Here is a 15097-nt window from a genome sequence, read left to right as displayed (position 1 = left end):
GTGAGGATAAGCCAATTTTCCATTTTTGCCAAAACTTTCCCTTTGTTTCTAAGCAGGCCCTTCTAGTATTGCATTTATACTGACGTTTCATCTTGCAACAACAACAAAAATGTCCACCGATTGTGGGATGTTGCCAGTGTACATTCAGCACCATTCGCGGACATTGAGGTTGCTGCGCACGTCGTGACACGATACAGTATAATTACACCAGGGCAATTTAACGTGGCATTGATGCGGTGTTTTATTGCCCTCAATGCGCACTTGATGCTGGGGGTTTTATGAGGGATGGCCACTCTGCAGAATCTCGCAGCAAATTTGAAATCCGGTACAAATGGGAGTATAGGTACATGCCACTCTGCTCATTGTTTGCATACGTTTATGTAAGATTCTGTGCCATTGCTAGGTAACATGATCAATATGTACACACATAAGTGTCAATAGTGAGTAGAGCCTGGATTTAAAAAAAGCTTTTTGAAGCAGTCTCAATTATAAATATATTGTATTGGCGATTCTTGCAATGTTGACTTTAAGGATAATTGGATTATGTTTTGGAAATTTAAGGATATGAAAGGTTTTGAGAAGTACGCATCTTGTTGTCAATCTATAGGTGCTTATGTAAATTATCATGTTTGAAAGGTGAAATTTATTTGTATATTTTGTTGAAGGGGCTTGAGAGACGAGCAAACAAATTATGCACAGTATACTATTATTTGTCAGATATTAGGCCTACAAACAAGGCATAGGCCTGTACTCCCAGAACATGTTATCTAAATAATTAAGTCATCTTTTATTGAGCGAAATCTGGGAAAGGCCCTCTGTAAGAGGATTTTAATTTTGGGGAGTAGGATTTGGACCAGCCATGTCCTTGGTAAATGCATATAGCCAAATTGTTGGCCTATATCAATGTTTCCTCAGGCCATCTCGAGCGTGATTTCCGACTCCTCTCTGTTATCTTAGCCCTGGTGTGCAGCGCAGCAATTTTCTAATCAGTGACAAAGAGCAGTGCCGCGAGTCCGCAATCGCACAGTTATTGATTCTGAGCAAGGGAGGGAGAGTTGCAAAGACACTCTTGCACACGCTCCCGTGGCCTTGTCTTCCCTTAGCCCCAAGATTTTTCATTATTGCCAAATTTTAGAGGAGTTTAGCGAGTCATGCGTGATTAGAGGAAAAGTAGAGCAATTGGGCTAGGAGGTACTGAAGGATTTGTTTCAAAGGAGGAGTTCTTCTTGACTAATGGCTACTTGGTCACTTTTTTTATTGTATCTGTCACTGTCTCTCTGGCTAGTTCTCTTGACCCCCCCCCCCCCCAGTTTTCTTCCCATTTCCTCCTCCCCCTTTTTTAAAAATCTTTTTTCTTCCTTTTCCCTTTCTTTCACATTCCTTCTCTTTTTGTATTCCACAAGATTGAGTAAAATGTCAAGACATAAAATTTGTCTTTGCACTTAACAGCATGTACATATTTTACGAGGACAAACCAGGTACCTGTATCATATTAAATCCGATTATAATTGCCTGGTGTGACATTGTCATCATTTTGTATAGCTTTCTTTTCAGCCTTACAAATATCAAAATTAAAATGCTTCATCTCTTCTCCTTGTATTCTACTTTTTGTTGGGGAATTGATTAGAATGAATTCTTTTGCTTCCAACAGAAATAAAAATGTAATTGTAAACTATATTTTTGTCTTACCAGCTTATTTTTACGATTAACAGTTTGTCTAATTAAATCTTACATAGATATTAGTTTTTGTGTAGGCACAGTAGTGAAAAGGGTGTGGCGAGCAACTGCTTCAAGACGAGTGATTATCACCCCCTTTAATCTCGTTACTACACACCTGTCCCGTTAAGTGTCACCTGAACGAGACTCGCTTGTCAGTTGCTCTCCTGTGTAACACCGCAAGCCTGGTAATCGGAAGATACATCTTGGAATCATTTTGGCATGTACAATCAATTAGTAACTTCCTATGAGTGTGTCAGGCAAGATGAGAACACACGAGGGCAGTAGACACACGAAAAAATAAGCTGCGCAATTACCACGCATGGTCATGTGACTTGCGAAAGCAAACAGTCGAGGTGGCTTCTTAACAGAAAGCAGATGGCGCTCGATGTCTTGACACATCACCCCACCACGTCTATCCCCAACTACTTGAGACACCTTCACAGTCCGCCATCTTTATTTTTTGTACTTCCTCTCTCCATTCCCTCATCCCTTGTCAACTCGGAGAGTGTAATTTGATTTCAGCGGCTGTTAGCAGGGTGCTAACGCCGTGCATTAGTGAGCTTGCGAGGAATAGATCGCTGTCGTTTGGTGCATCAAATGTTCAGCATCGTCGTTGAGGCAAGACTTTATGACGTACGAGGCTGGTGACAAGGGATGGGAGGTGAAGGGGAGTCATTATGAAAAGCCTCTATTGAAAATCCACCTGGGAAATCGTGTACATCCCCTCTTTAGTGAGGAATATTGCAATTTCCTTTCTCCTATTATAAAATATTTTCGTGATTTTTGTTCTTTATTTTAACAAATACCTTTTCATTGTACCACTTTCTGTTTGAAAATGTTTTCTTTCCCACCTCTTTTTTTCTTTTGTCTTCTATTTAATTCTTTTCTTTCTTCACCTGTCTTTTTTTTTTCCTTCTAATATTCATGTGATTATATCCTTCTCTTACCTACCATCTCTGAATTTACATAATTTAATTACTATTTATATGAAACTGTGTCCTAATGTTCCCTGCGACTAGCTCTCTATTCACAGCAAAATTGCAGCCTTGATCCAGATATTCTTTCCAAGAAAACTTGGTTGATGAAAAATATTTCTAAAGGAAACTGTTCAAATTTGAATTAGATTGGTGATGAAGTATGTCAAATTGTGAATATTATTTCATGACTGTTGCATCAAAATCTCTCTATAGGGTTTCATGTACAGTGTATATGTGCAACTCTTCTTGATCTTTCTCAATTCCATGTACCCCTTTCTGGTTATTATCATGATGGATTACACTCAATTTTGCATTATGAAGCTCTTTGCACATAAAATATTATTCATCATCTCCCAAGGCCTGTGGAATAATGAAAGTGGGGATGATGTTGAAATGCCAAAACAAAAGCATAGCACTCCATCTCCTTGACACAGACACTGTTTCCTTTTTTTTAATAACGCGACAAAAATTAATGGCATCCATTAATGTGATGAACACACAATGAATGTTTGATGGTTCCTCTTTGATAAAACCTTTCTCGATATTAATTCTCTAGCAAGAATTACGTTCTAATTCCTTCTTTATTGGGTCAAGGTGGTGTTATTAATGTTTCGCCTTTCGACATAACACCAAAGCCAGCTTGTTAGCTGGAAGGTAAAAGTATCATTTTGCAAAATTTAATTTAACCGCTTTGATGGGAAGTGTTTCAGCAATTAATATTTCGCTCAGGAGAATGGGGCGGTGCTGTCTGTTAAGTTAGGATGTGACGGACAGAGATATTATCATGTTGACCTTGGGCTGTGTGTAGGAGCTCAATAAAAATTACCTTCCTCATTGGTTCTAATTGCTTATGCTTTATTAATCCCGTTATGATTAACTTTGATAAATGCCCTGTTCAGATGAACAAAGAGTTTGAGGAAGAAAACCTGTTTTATTGCATTGCAGAATGATTTAGTGTGAAATCCCCATATTCAATAGACAACATTTTGAAGCAAAACATGCAGTTTAAAATAAAAAGTATTTCAAGAAAGGTCTGTTGGAGATCGTTAAATCAAACTGATGCCATCAGAAACAGTTACTTATTTAGTTACCATTGAACTGGAAATTTGAATTGAAATTCAAATAACACTAAGTGAGTATATACACAAAGGAGATATTTGATAAAAAGAGGAATAAAAAAGCTCTCTATAAAGTTTTACCTTATAAAATAAAATGAATAAAATTCCCTCTAATTACCAGCTAGGCAGGAAATGGTGTTATCCATGGTTACACTTCCTTGCCATAACACTCGTAAACCCAGAAATATATTTGCTTTTCATTTTGCAGTTAGCTCACCACTCTAAAACTGTAGACAGTAAACAAGTAGGTAATAAAAATGTTCTTGGTTGAGTATAACCAGTTTTTGTATTATTTGATTGGTAAATAAATAGTAAAGGTTATAGGGAACATACCGATAAACAATATACACAGATGTGAGATATATACATTTTGTTAGAAGTGTTGTGTGTTTTGAATGCTTTTTTGGGGGGGGGGGGGCTCAGCGGAGACTTTGCCAATCCTGTACAGTCTTGATGACATCATTTCAACCGCAAATCCCATAGATCCACATCCTCTTCCCCCAAATCAACAACAACGCAAAAAAATGATCAGCCATTTAATGGGCATAGAGAAAACACATTGGCAACAATTATGACGGAGGGATTGTTTGTTTAATCTGTTTGCCTATTCTGTTTGGAAGGTCTCGCTTGAGCTCCTGCTTATAGCCCATAGGTCATGATGATTGAGATCTATTTATGTGATACTACTCACCACAGCTTTATTAGGGTTCCTTGGGTTTGAATTGATCAATATTCTGGATTCCTACTAATGAGATTGTGATGGTCTGTTTAGGGAGATTGTAAATTTACCTGTGAGTATGTTTGATTTGTGATTATGTGTACATTGGTAGTACAGATTTTAAAATATCGCATATTTCAAAGTACTTATTTGAAAGTTGGTCATGCAAATGTATATACATGAAGAAAGATTGTTTTCAAATCCAAGAGATGGCAACGTTCTCAATCCTAACGAGATTTATGGGAGATGATATCTTCAGTTATTACAAACATTTAGGTTTGCAATAGAATGGGAAACAAACTGTAATGCCCCATAAAATGTTACTCTTTTCAATATGGCTGCCAATTTGGGAAGGTTCATGATTTATTGCTCATTGATTTGTTTCGCTTTCTATCCAAGCACGAGTATCACATTGTTCCTCTTCCCCATGTTATTAAACCACCAGTAATAAAATGTAGTTATCAGTACAAGTGGGTGCCAATAGGAGAGTGCATTCAGGTCGACCAAACCACAGCGGTCGAACAAACACGATACCTAGAAACTCCCTCATCAGTTAAAAGTGATGGTACCCACGATGTCCTGAAAAGTGCAGTGCGTCACCCGATGACTGATTGAAACAAATCATGCCGTATGTGAACTGACTTTCGGAAAAAAAATCAATATAAGACAAGGGTTTTATCCTCTCTATCCCTGGCACAGATAACGGGTATATTTGATAGCTTTTTTACTCAAACACAAATTTGTTGCTCTACATATGAAGTGGACAGCGGGAATTAGCGTGTCCAGTTCCCTGCGCCTATGGTTGGTCCCTTTTCGTTTCATCTGCCGCCGTTTCCTCTCTGCATTTGCGTGACTCCTGTGGTTTAGCCAGCAGGCACCTACTGTATCAACTCCTTTTATTCCATCCCCTATTGTGTATTCATATTAGGTAAAGGGAAAATGAATTGGTGTCATTAATTTATGGTTAGCTTTGTGTTTAGCATTAAGCTGCGATGCGTGTCAAAATTTTTGTTTCTGTGTGGGGGTGGGGGATGCTAGTTATGAAGGGAGGGATGGGGGTGGCTGGAGAGAAGGGGGTTTTGTGAGCAGGTGGGAGGGAAAACATTGTGGGACTAGTCAAGAACAGAGAAGGCATCGATAATTAAAATGACAATTTTTTTTCTGAGCTTACATCCTGCAAAATGATGGATAGTACTGTCTGTTGTAGTGTATAATGATGTATTTTGATAGATTTTACAATATAGAATCAGAATTTGTATTTTACAAAGAGGAATTACTATAAAAATATGATGATGAAAATGATAATTTTTTTCTGAGCTGACATCCTGCAAAATGATGGAGAGTACTGGCTATGTTTAGTGTATAATGATGTATTTTGATAGATTTTACAATATAGAATCAGAATTTGTGTTTTATAAAATGTGACCTAATGAGAATCATTGTACTTAATCCTGATAGAAACTAATACAGAATGTTTTGTAATAGGACAGGTTCAGGTCATCACCCAATACATGGAGGCATATGTAAGGCAATACCCGTTGTGAAGTGAACTCTAAGATATGTGGAGTGTTTGACTCCAGAGACTCATGATAAAAGGTTTGAATCAATAAAAATCGTCCCTCGGGCATGCAATCTGATGGTCATACAAGTATTACCAATTTCCATTCCTGCTTTCTCCTCTGTATCTTCTCTTACCCTATTCTCTTTTATTGAACCGTGATCGCAGTTTAAAATAGTGTAAGGCCGTGTTTATGCTTCCACTTTTCAGGTCAGAATCAGCGTTTCCAAACGTGATAAGTCCAAAACACGGTTGCGTCCATGCTTACTTTCATTTGAACGCTGTTTCAAAACGCCGATCGTAAACTCACAAAAAGGTGCGTTTGTAAACGTCGTTTGACCAGAATCAGGCTTTCTGGGGAAGTATAAACAGAACCATGATCGTAAACGTGTTTAAATGACGTCATTTGGTACATGCTTCCGGTGAGGTGAAAATCCGTGGGCAAATACAGTCGTATTGCTCCATGTTATCTCACGTAATAACAATCGGAAAAAAAACTTTTGAAAAAAGGCGCGCCCAATTTGACCTCGCTTTACGATGCGAAGCCAGCTGGAGACCATGATTTGCTCTGAAAAGTTAAGCATAAACAGCACTCCCAGAACCACGTTTACGATCGGCGTTTTGAATCGACGTTTGAAATCGCTGATTCTGTCCTCGCAATGGAAGCATAAACACACCCTTAGTTTCAAGAAATGAGTTGGGGTTGGATCTTTCTTTTCCTCATTTTAAGCCATCTTTCCTTATTGAAATTGATTATACGAGACTATTCCGTAATTTCAAAAAATAGAATGATACATTACCACATCCTAAAGCGGGTTGTGAAAATATTCACAAGTATTTTTTTTATGTAAGGGGATTACTGTTTAGCAAGCCATAGGCTTATTTTGTGATTCCCATACACATTTTATTGTATTTATATGCTTTGCATTTTATGAATTATCAATAATTTGAATTGAATTGAAATTTTTTTTTATAGTTTTCAAGAGATAGTTGGATGAGTGAGTGGTTTCCCCTTTTTGTAATTTTCTTTTTGATATTTTTTTTTATACAGTATGCAAGACTTGCACCTATGAAAAGCACTATCACTCCAGCATCATCAATTGCATAGTGAAATACGCCGTAATGGCCGTTATACAACACATTTCTTATTTTAATTGCATCTATTTGAGTGTTTATTGTTATTGATCCCCAAGCTTAAGAGCCATTAATATCTCCCAGGGTAATATATATATATATATGAAGAGGAATATTTTAAGCTTGCAAGAATCTTTCTATACTTTTCTTTATATCGCCTTGTATCTGAAAGCCTCTCTTGAGCTCAATTGTTCCGTCTAATGAGTGCGGTGGAGGGCAAAATGACTCGAGTTATTTTTACTCACACCGCCGTTGTAGTCCCTTGCTCGTAGGAGAAGACAAATCTGATGTTAAATTATGCACCGATGGAGATGGTGTTAATGTTTTATGTGTGCTCCTCAAAGCCTTAAGAGTGTCATCTATTTTCATCTCGTATCTCTATCACCATTGACCCCACCCCCCAGTATCGCCAATATGGAACATCCTTCCCGGGAAGGGAGCCCGCAGAGATGATATTTACGTTAAGTGCTCAGAGAAAATGAGTATTATAAAGGGACGTGCCGGGCGCTGGGTTTGGAGGCATTAATCGCCGCCGTCGTCGATGTGCACGGCTTGTGCCGTTAGGACATCAGTCATCTGTGAAATAGGGATCACCTGATTATGTGTAGGGAGCCCCCTTTCTGATGCTTGGGGAGTCATGCGGTAGAGGTGTGAGTGTGTGTGTATGAAGTCATGTCTTCAAGACTGTTTTAACAAAATGTGTATGTGAATCGATGGGGGTTTTACCGTGGGAGTTTACAAAATTGGATGAAAGCATCTATATTTGACAGTGGTGCATAATGAAAATCAGGTCAATGATGGAAGGGGGATGTGCGTGAGATCCGCATGATGGGGTTATATCTTATTTTGTATACATTGTTTGAGAGAATGTGAATCTGAAATGCACGTTCCAGTGGGCTTTGAAAGATGGTGGTGTATTCATGAGTCAAGAGCAAGTATTTACTTTAAAAAAACCAACAACAGTTAACGATCATGGCTATGTTGTATTTGGGTTTAATAAATCCCCTATATTTCACTTCCATTCCATATGAAATAAGAAGTAATCCATCTTGGCTCCCAAGGATTTAACATTCCACCTCTATTACCCACAGTACTTCTAAGAGCATCACACTTTTTCTGCATTTAGACAAGAGTGTCTGAATTTCAGGTAAACCTTTAAGTACATCATGAAAAAATTCAGTTTATTCCATCATTTCATCCTTTCCCCATTTATAATATTGCACAAGGGCAAGACCAATCAATATTACTGTGGCTGGTTTGCTAAGCGTGACAAACAATGGTTTGCTTGCTGCTGGCTTGTCGTTTCCGAGCGTGAGGGGAGAAGGTTAAAAAGGAAACCGCTCTTCCACCATTCAATCGAGATGAGACGAGGGAAGGCAGGGAAGGAGGAGGAAGAGGGGGGGGGGGTCCTCAACAAGGATGAAACGGTGATTAAAATGCTGTGATGACGAGGGAATGAAGGGAATGAATGACTACCACGGCAGCATACAAATCTGCGATGAATGATGGATGTTGTGTTTTGATAGCGGAGAAAATATTTCCTATGTCAAGAAATTAATGCTGACTCAGTTATTATAGCAGGATTGCATCCATGTGAAGGCAAACCATTTGGCTCACAGGGAAGGTTCTGATATCAAGGGAGAGTCATCAGAGGGATTTAAATGCTTTTTCTTCCTTTCATTTTTAGAGACCAATGATGGCACTACTGTATACTCTCAAAAGACATATAAGAAAGTAGATGAGCATACAATTTGAAAATATGTCAAAATCCAAATAAAGATGGAATAGGTATATGGTAAGCAATATATTTATCTGAAAAAAAAAACCTCTAACCCCCCCCCAAAAAAAAAAATTAATCTAAATTCCTGTCAATGCTAAGTGAATTACATGTATGAACATGCTAGCATTTTATCTTTATGAATATCAGTGAAATTACAGCTCATATTTTAATGAAATGCTTTGTGCTTGATATTATTTTCTCTCTTTATTTTAATGTATCTGCTGGTGAGCATTTAGAAAGTATGGCAAAATAAAAATCAGTATATCTTATTTGAAGTTCCTTGATTGATTTTTACAAAAAAATTAAGAGGTTGATATAAAAAATGCTTGAAAAGTTGAATACGATTTCTCTTATTTATGACACTGTATGATATGCTCCAACTCATCTAATGAAGATGTGAACATTGCCTGTACAGAATACAATTGGTAATTCACTGACTATCATTAGTTGATGCCTAAAAGCCCTCTAGTGTGAATGAATCTATGATAACACAAATATTATCATTTACACATGCCAAAAGATTTATTTTTAAATGTGTGATTCTTTGAACTAGATTTGATTGGTACAACAAATGTATGGCAAAATAGGAAAAGGATAATTTGTTTTCATTGAGCTGTATTAAAGTCTTAATTCATTCATTCATTTTTACAGAAGACGATTTTTGTTGTATCACTCCATGCTTACCAGGAATTTGCAGTAATTGTGCACTTTTAGAGCAAAAAAGGGGAGAAAGTATTCATAGACTAATGTGCAAAATGTCCTTCTACTGTGATGCAAGGATAAGAGTTTGTAAGTGCAATGTGACCATGTATGCCATTCATCAGGCAATATGTATTCCTATAGACAGGATAGGTTGTTGCACTTCTGTTGCACAATTTACCAATCCTTTTACTCTCTAATGGGTATATCATGTATGATTGACATGTTAATGGTAGATTCTACGACATATCAGAGCTCAATGTCTTGTACTGCTCGACAGCTTGAAGTGTTTGGTGCAGAAAGGGTCATTTTCCACCATCGCTGTTGTTATCACATTGTTGTTTCACGATGCGATTTTCACAGTTGGAAGAAAAAAATATATATTATTGATTTGTTACAAGATTTTTCCAGTGAAAATGGACTTGTCACTAGGCTTTGCATAACATGGCTTTGTAGACTTTCATTAAAAAAAGGTTCTGTGTCTTATGTTTCGATTGAGCAATTTTGTATAAAAAGGACATTAGCTTGTGATTTCATGTGTTAATATTCTTTTTTTTTCTATCCCGATGATTTGATCTGTGATAATTGTATCTAGGCATGCATTTTACACAGAAGAATTAAAAATTGTGAGGATTGTGATTTATAATTATAAATAGAAAAAAGCTGGAACTCCCCCCCCCCAAAAAAAAAGAATAAAATAAAAAAATACACTTTTCTACTAAATATTTGGAATACATTGTGGATAATAAAAAAATATGCTTCCCTACCTTTCATGGGTTGAGCATATTGTTTAATGGTATGTATTCAAGGAAATTTATGTCGGGACAGGTGATATTGAAGTGGCTCTTATTTCAACACTGTAATAAAGACATAACATGTATGTCGCTTGCTGTATGTAGTCGTGTTTTTTTTTTGTTAGGCGAAATAACGTATCCTAACTACCTGCATAATAAAACTATTGTAAAAATTAGTGGACCATTAAGTCATAACTCACACTCTTATGATTTTACTTTTCAAAAGGTTATTTAACTCTATTTGGTGTAGAATTAATGGGGGAAGGAGAGACTGACGATGACAAGGACACTGCTAAAATTGTATTCGAATGATTAGACAAAGTACAGAGAGGAGAGGGGGGATAAGCAGACTAGTGCACTCTTCTTAAGTGTATTGACCTCTGCATGTCTTTATGTCAACTGTGTTATTTAAACTAGCATTTTAAATCAAGATTCAGTTTCATAAGGATTTTTTTAAATATATTTTTGAATGAAAACTAGAACCCCCCAAAACTTCTTCATTTTATCTCCATATCAAAATTCATGTAAGTTATATGTTGCGAGCATCTACAAACCACTTCAGCGCATATCGGATGCATTCAGACTGTGGAAATCTAACTATTTCTTTAAAAAATTTAGTGGACCATTAAGTCATAACTCACAAAAAATTTGTCACAAATTATCTTGTAAAACCAGAACATCACTATTTTTCAAAGACAGTAAAAGTTATTCAAACATTGTTTAGTAAATAATTTTGTCTATCCTAAATAGACCGATAATGTCTGATACATGCAATATGTGAAGTATCTCTCAAATCTGATCTTTAAAATTACTGGTGCTTGCCTTACCTTGGTCATCTATCAAATTGCACTGACTGTATCACTGACTAGAAATTGGCTCTATTTTGGTTTTAGATTTTAGAATATGACTACCATGTCTCTGCATTAAATGACTTAAAAGAGTGGATAATTAGTTATGTGCTAAGTGTGTGTTCTCATGTTTCTCTTTGTGTTATTTCAAGGTTTTTTCTTTGCAAGTGAAATGAGTTCATGAAAGCATTCAAATAGTAGACTCGATGAGACACCTATTGGAATTTGCTCAGTTTGGAGACTTGATATCATATTATAAGGATAATGATTTGATATGGTGGCGTCTAAAGAAATAAATATGAAATCCATTTGGCAGGTCATAGGTAAAGAAGGTGATAGGTAATAGAGTAATCGAGGCTTGTGGAAATTGATCTGGTATTAATGCAGAGCTTGTCGTCCTTTCCGTGGCAAAACTGCTCATCCAAACTGGAATTATTAGTGTTGGATGATGTGCTGTGCTATCATGAATAGTTAATCGAAAGGCCAAGAAGACGGGGTAAAAAAAAGAGAGGGATTCGTGTGTGGCGTCTTATCATGCCTTATTTTATAATGGTTTACATGGATTGGGATAGCATTGCGAAGCCTGTGTGTGGTGGTGGTGGATGGCGGCGTGAGGTGGCTGGCGGTAAATTGAGTGGTTGAGCGCGTCAGGGCATATCGCATTTCAAGACCAAGTTGGCATCCTGGATTTTTCCTGGCCTTTTCGGCTTGATTGTTGACCTAGGCCTCTTTGATTCTCGTCTCTCCTTTTCCCTTTCTCTTTCTCACTCTCTCCTTTTCTTTCTTTAACACTCTGTCTTGCAGTTTCTCTCTCACCTATTCTCTTTTCTCACCTATTGTTTCTCTCACCAACTCTCTCCCTCACTCTCAGTTCACTCTATCACTATTTTATTTGATTTTCCATCTCTAATTTTGTTGTTTTTATATCTTTCATTAATTTTCCCTTTTTTACTCTGTTTGCCTTTCAATCTATTATGTGTTTTTCATATTCCCTCTTTCTCTTTACATTTTTTTTACCTTTTAATTTTCCTTTTATGCTCTCCCACTTTGGTTATTTTATTATTTTCCCCTTTATACCTCTTGTATGTGTCTTATTTTCCTATTATTTCAGGTTCACTTATGTTCTTTTTCTATCATTGTCAGGCTATCTACATTTATTTCCTGTTTATTTCATTCAGTTTATCAATTGATTTTTTTTTTTCATCACTTCTGCTCTTCACTTGCAATACCTCATGTTTGCATGAGTAGAATTGAATGATTGACAGAGAAATGGTCTGGTAGGTGGAGACTAAGAGAAAGAGAGATGGAGATTAAAAGTAGTAGGTGCTTGTAATTGTAACTGAAATCTCATTGAATTTGAATGTAGCTTACTTGAGACGACTCATAGAAGAAGGGAAACATGTTTTCCTGAAGCCAGTGAAACAAACTTGAAGGAGTATCCAAGGTTCAGCAGAACAAGTGTGATGCAACCCTTCCCGAAAACAAACCTTACACTTTGCATGAGCATGTTTGTCTTATGTGCCATCTTGATGTGCATTTCTTGTTTGCATTCCTTGTTTAATTCTCACCAATCCACCTCATCCATTTCCCATGTTTTAATAAACATTTAAAATAGAATCCACGTTCGAAAATCCCTCCCGTGGTCCATTTAGCCAGTCTGGAAATTAAAGACTGGTCACGTCTTAGCATGCTCCTTTCTTTTTCCCATTAGCCTGCATAATTGAAAACCGCTCATAAATTGCATGTTAGAGATCGAGCATGTCTGTGCATACAAAATGGAGAGCATTTTGTCTTTGTTTTTTATTGTTTTGTTCTTCGTTTTAAGAAGGATGGCTCTGGAATTCCACTCTTCTGCTTCTAGTCTTAACTTCTATCTGTCTTTCCCTTTTTTCCCCATCTAACTGTTCCTTTCTTTTCTTTGCTGCCCTCTTGTGTTATTCAATATTTCTCTCACTGAACTATTCATTCAAATTTTATGGTCTATCTTGTGCACTATTAACCTTTACACTGAGGTCATACTGAAAAAGAAATGACACTGGTTGCATAAAGAGTTGCAATTAAACACAACTCCAAAAATGAAATGTAACATTATTTGTAGCCAATCAGATTGGGGGAATATTTGGGATTTTCACTTCATTTTTGGAATTGCATTTAATTGCTACTCCTTCTGCAACAAGTCGCAGATTAAACAAAAATTGTTACAAAGTAACATTTTGCATAGGGCAGTTATATGTTGCAAAGACCACATTAAGATTTATGACATTTCTGAGAATACAGAGTTTTAAACTCGTGTTTGAAAAGGAGTCTGAACATTTTGAATTTGGTTTTTAACAATCATTTCAGTGCGACTGTGAAGGTCTATTTCTTTTACTTTTTTCTCTTGTCCTCCCTTCTTTCATGATATGATAACATTGCTCTTTCTCCCCGTCTTCAATTTTTCTCTCTTTGTTATGATGTTTCTCTTTTACTTCTGGAATCCAGCCATCCTCTCCGTTGCCAGTAAACAATAGAATTTTAAAAAACTGTTTGCAGAGTTTGCAATGCACTTATCATAAATATATATCACAAATTTGCATGACGTTTTTGAGGCGAATTCGTGATTCTGCTACATTGTCTTAAATGTCAGGAGCATGATAAATATGTGATAAAATATTAATGATGTAATTGTAGCAATGAAATAATGATGAATTTGTTGAAAGCAAAATTTTGTTAGTTTTTACAAAAGAAAAATGTAACTTTCATTTTTTAAATGCAGTACACATCTTTCTAAATGATGAGTTAGAAATGGTTGCTGCAACCTTTGCAAAATTCTGCTCTTCTGTGAACATTGATACATAGCTCAATTAAAAAGATGTTGTCACTGCTAAGGTTTTATCAATTCAATATTATACAGGTCTTTATTTTATATTTTTTCTGATTAAATTCTTTGTCCACTTCTTATCCTTAATCCCTCCACTGATTTGCATGAGGAAAATGTGGGAGCAATAAACTAGTTGATTTTTTAGATACAAAATAATGTCATTAAGATTAAGGGATTAATGGAGATTTGTTGAAAGCAAGATTATGAGATGCAATAAAAGCTTTTCTAATATTATACCCTGAGGCTTAAACTGCTTCAGTGATAAAAATGATTGCAAAGCTGAAAATATGCAAATGTAGAGAAGGCAAGATCTCTCAAGCTGTTAAAACAACACGTTAGTTTGATTAATTTCTAACTCATCATTATCAAATTATTAATCAGTCATGGTCACAAAAATTAACTGTACCCATCAAATCTAGCATCTTCTCATTTATTCTTATGTAATCATTCTTTACCTTTCTTTACCCAAATTTTTCAAATTACAAAATTCCTTGGACCCTTTTCCCTTGCCCATTTATCTTATGCTATCTTGGTTTATTTTCCCCCTTCTGTTTAATATAATACCTCTTATTCCTTGCCCTATCACATCTATTTTATATTCCACCCATATTTTCTTATTCACTCCTTTTGTATCTTCTCTCAACCATGACATGAATAATTTTATGTATTCCTGCCTGGCTATTGCTTCTGAACTTGAACAAAATTTATAACCATGACGATCCCATTGCATACCTTCATCAACCAAAAATTATTAACGCTCCCTTCCTTTTTCTCTCCCGATTTTATCTCTTTCACTCTTTCTCTCTTTTCTTTCTTTCTTTCTTTCTTTCTTTCTTTTTCTTCCACACTCCTCTCCTTTCTGGCTGTCCATCGTTCTTTCTCTCCTTCTTTC

General features: G+C 36.3%; 1 protein-coding gene across 1 annotated transcript in view; it reads left to right on the top strand.

Moving 5' to 3' along the window:
* LOC121409748 (genetic suppressor element 1-like) overlaps positions 1-15097 on the top strand; it is a 63798-nt gene that overhangs the window by 33845 nt on the left and 14856 nt on the right. The window lies entirely within an intron of this gene.

Source organism: Lytechinus variegatus, chromosome 2, assembly GCF_018143015.1.
Source record: "Lytechinus variegatus isolate NC3 chromosome 2, Lvar_3.0, whole genome shotgun sequence".
In the NCBI taxonomy this organism is placed as follows: domain Eukaryota; kingdom Metazoa; phylum Echinodermata; class Echinoidea; order Temnopleuroida; family Toxopneustidae; genus Lytechinus; species Lytechinus variegatus.
This window is presented reverse-complemented; position numbering and strand designations above follow the sequence as displayed.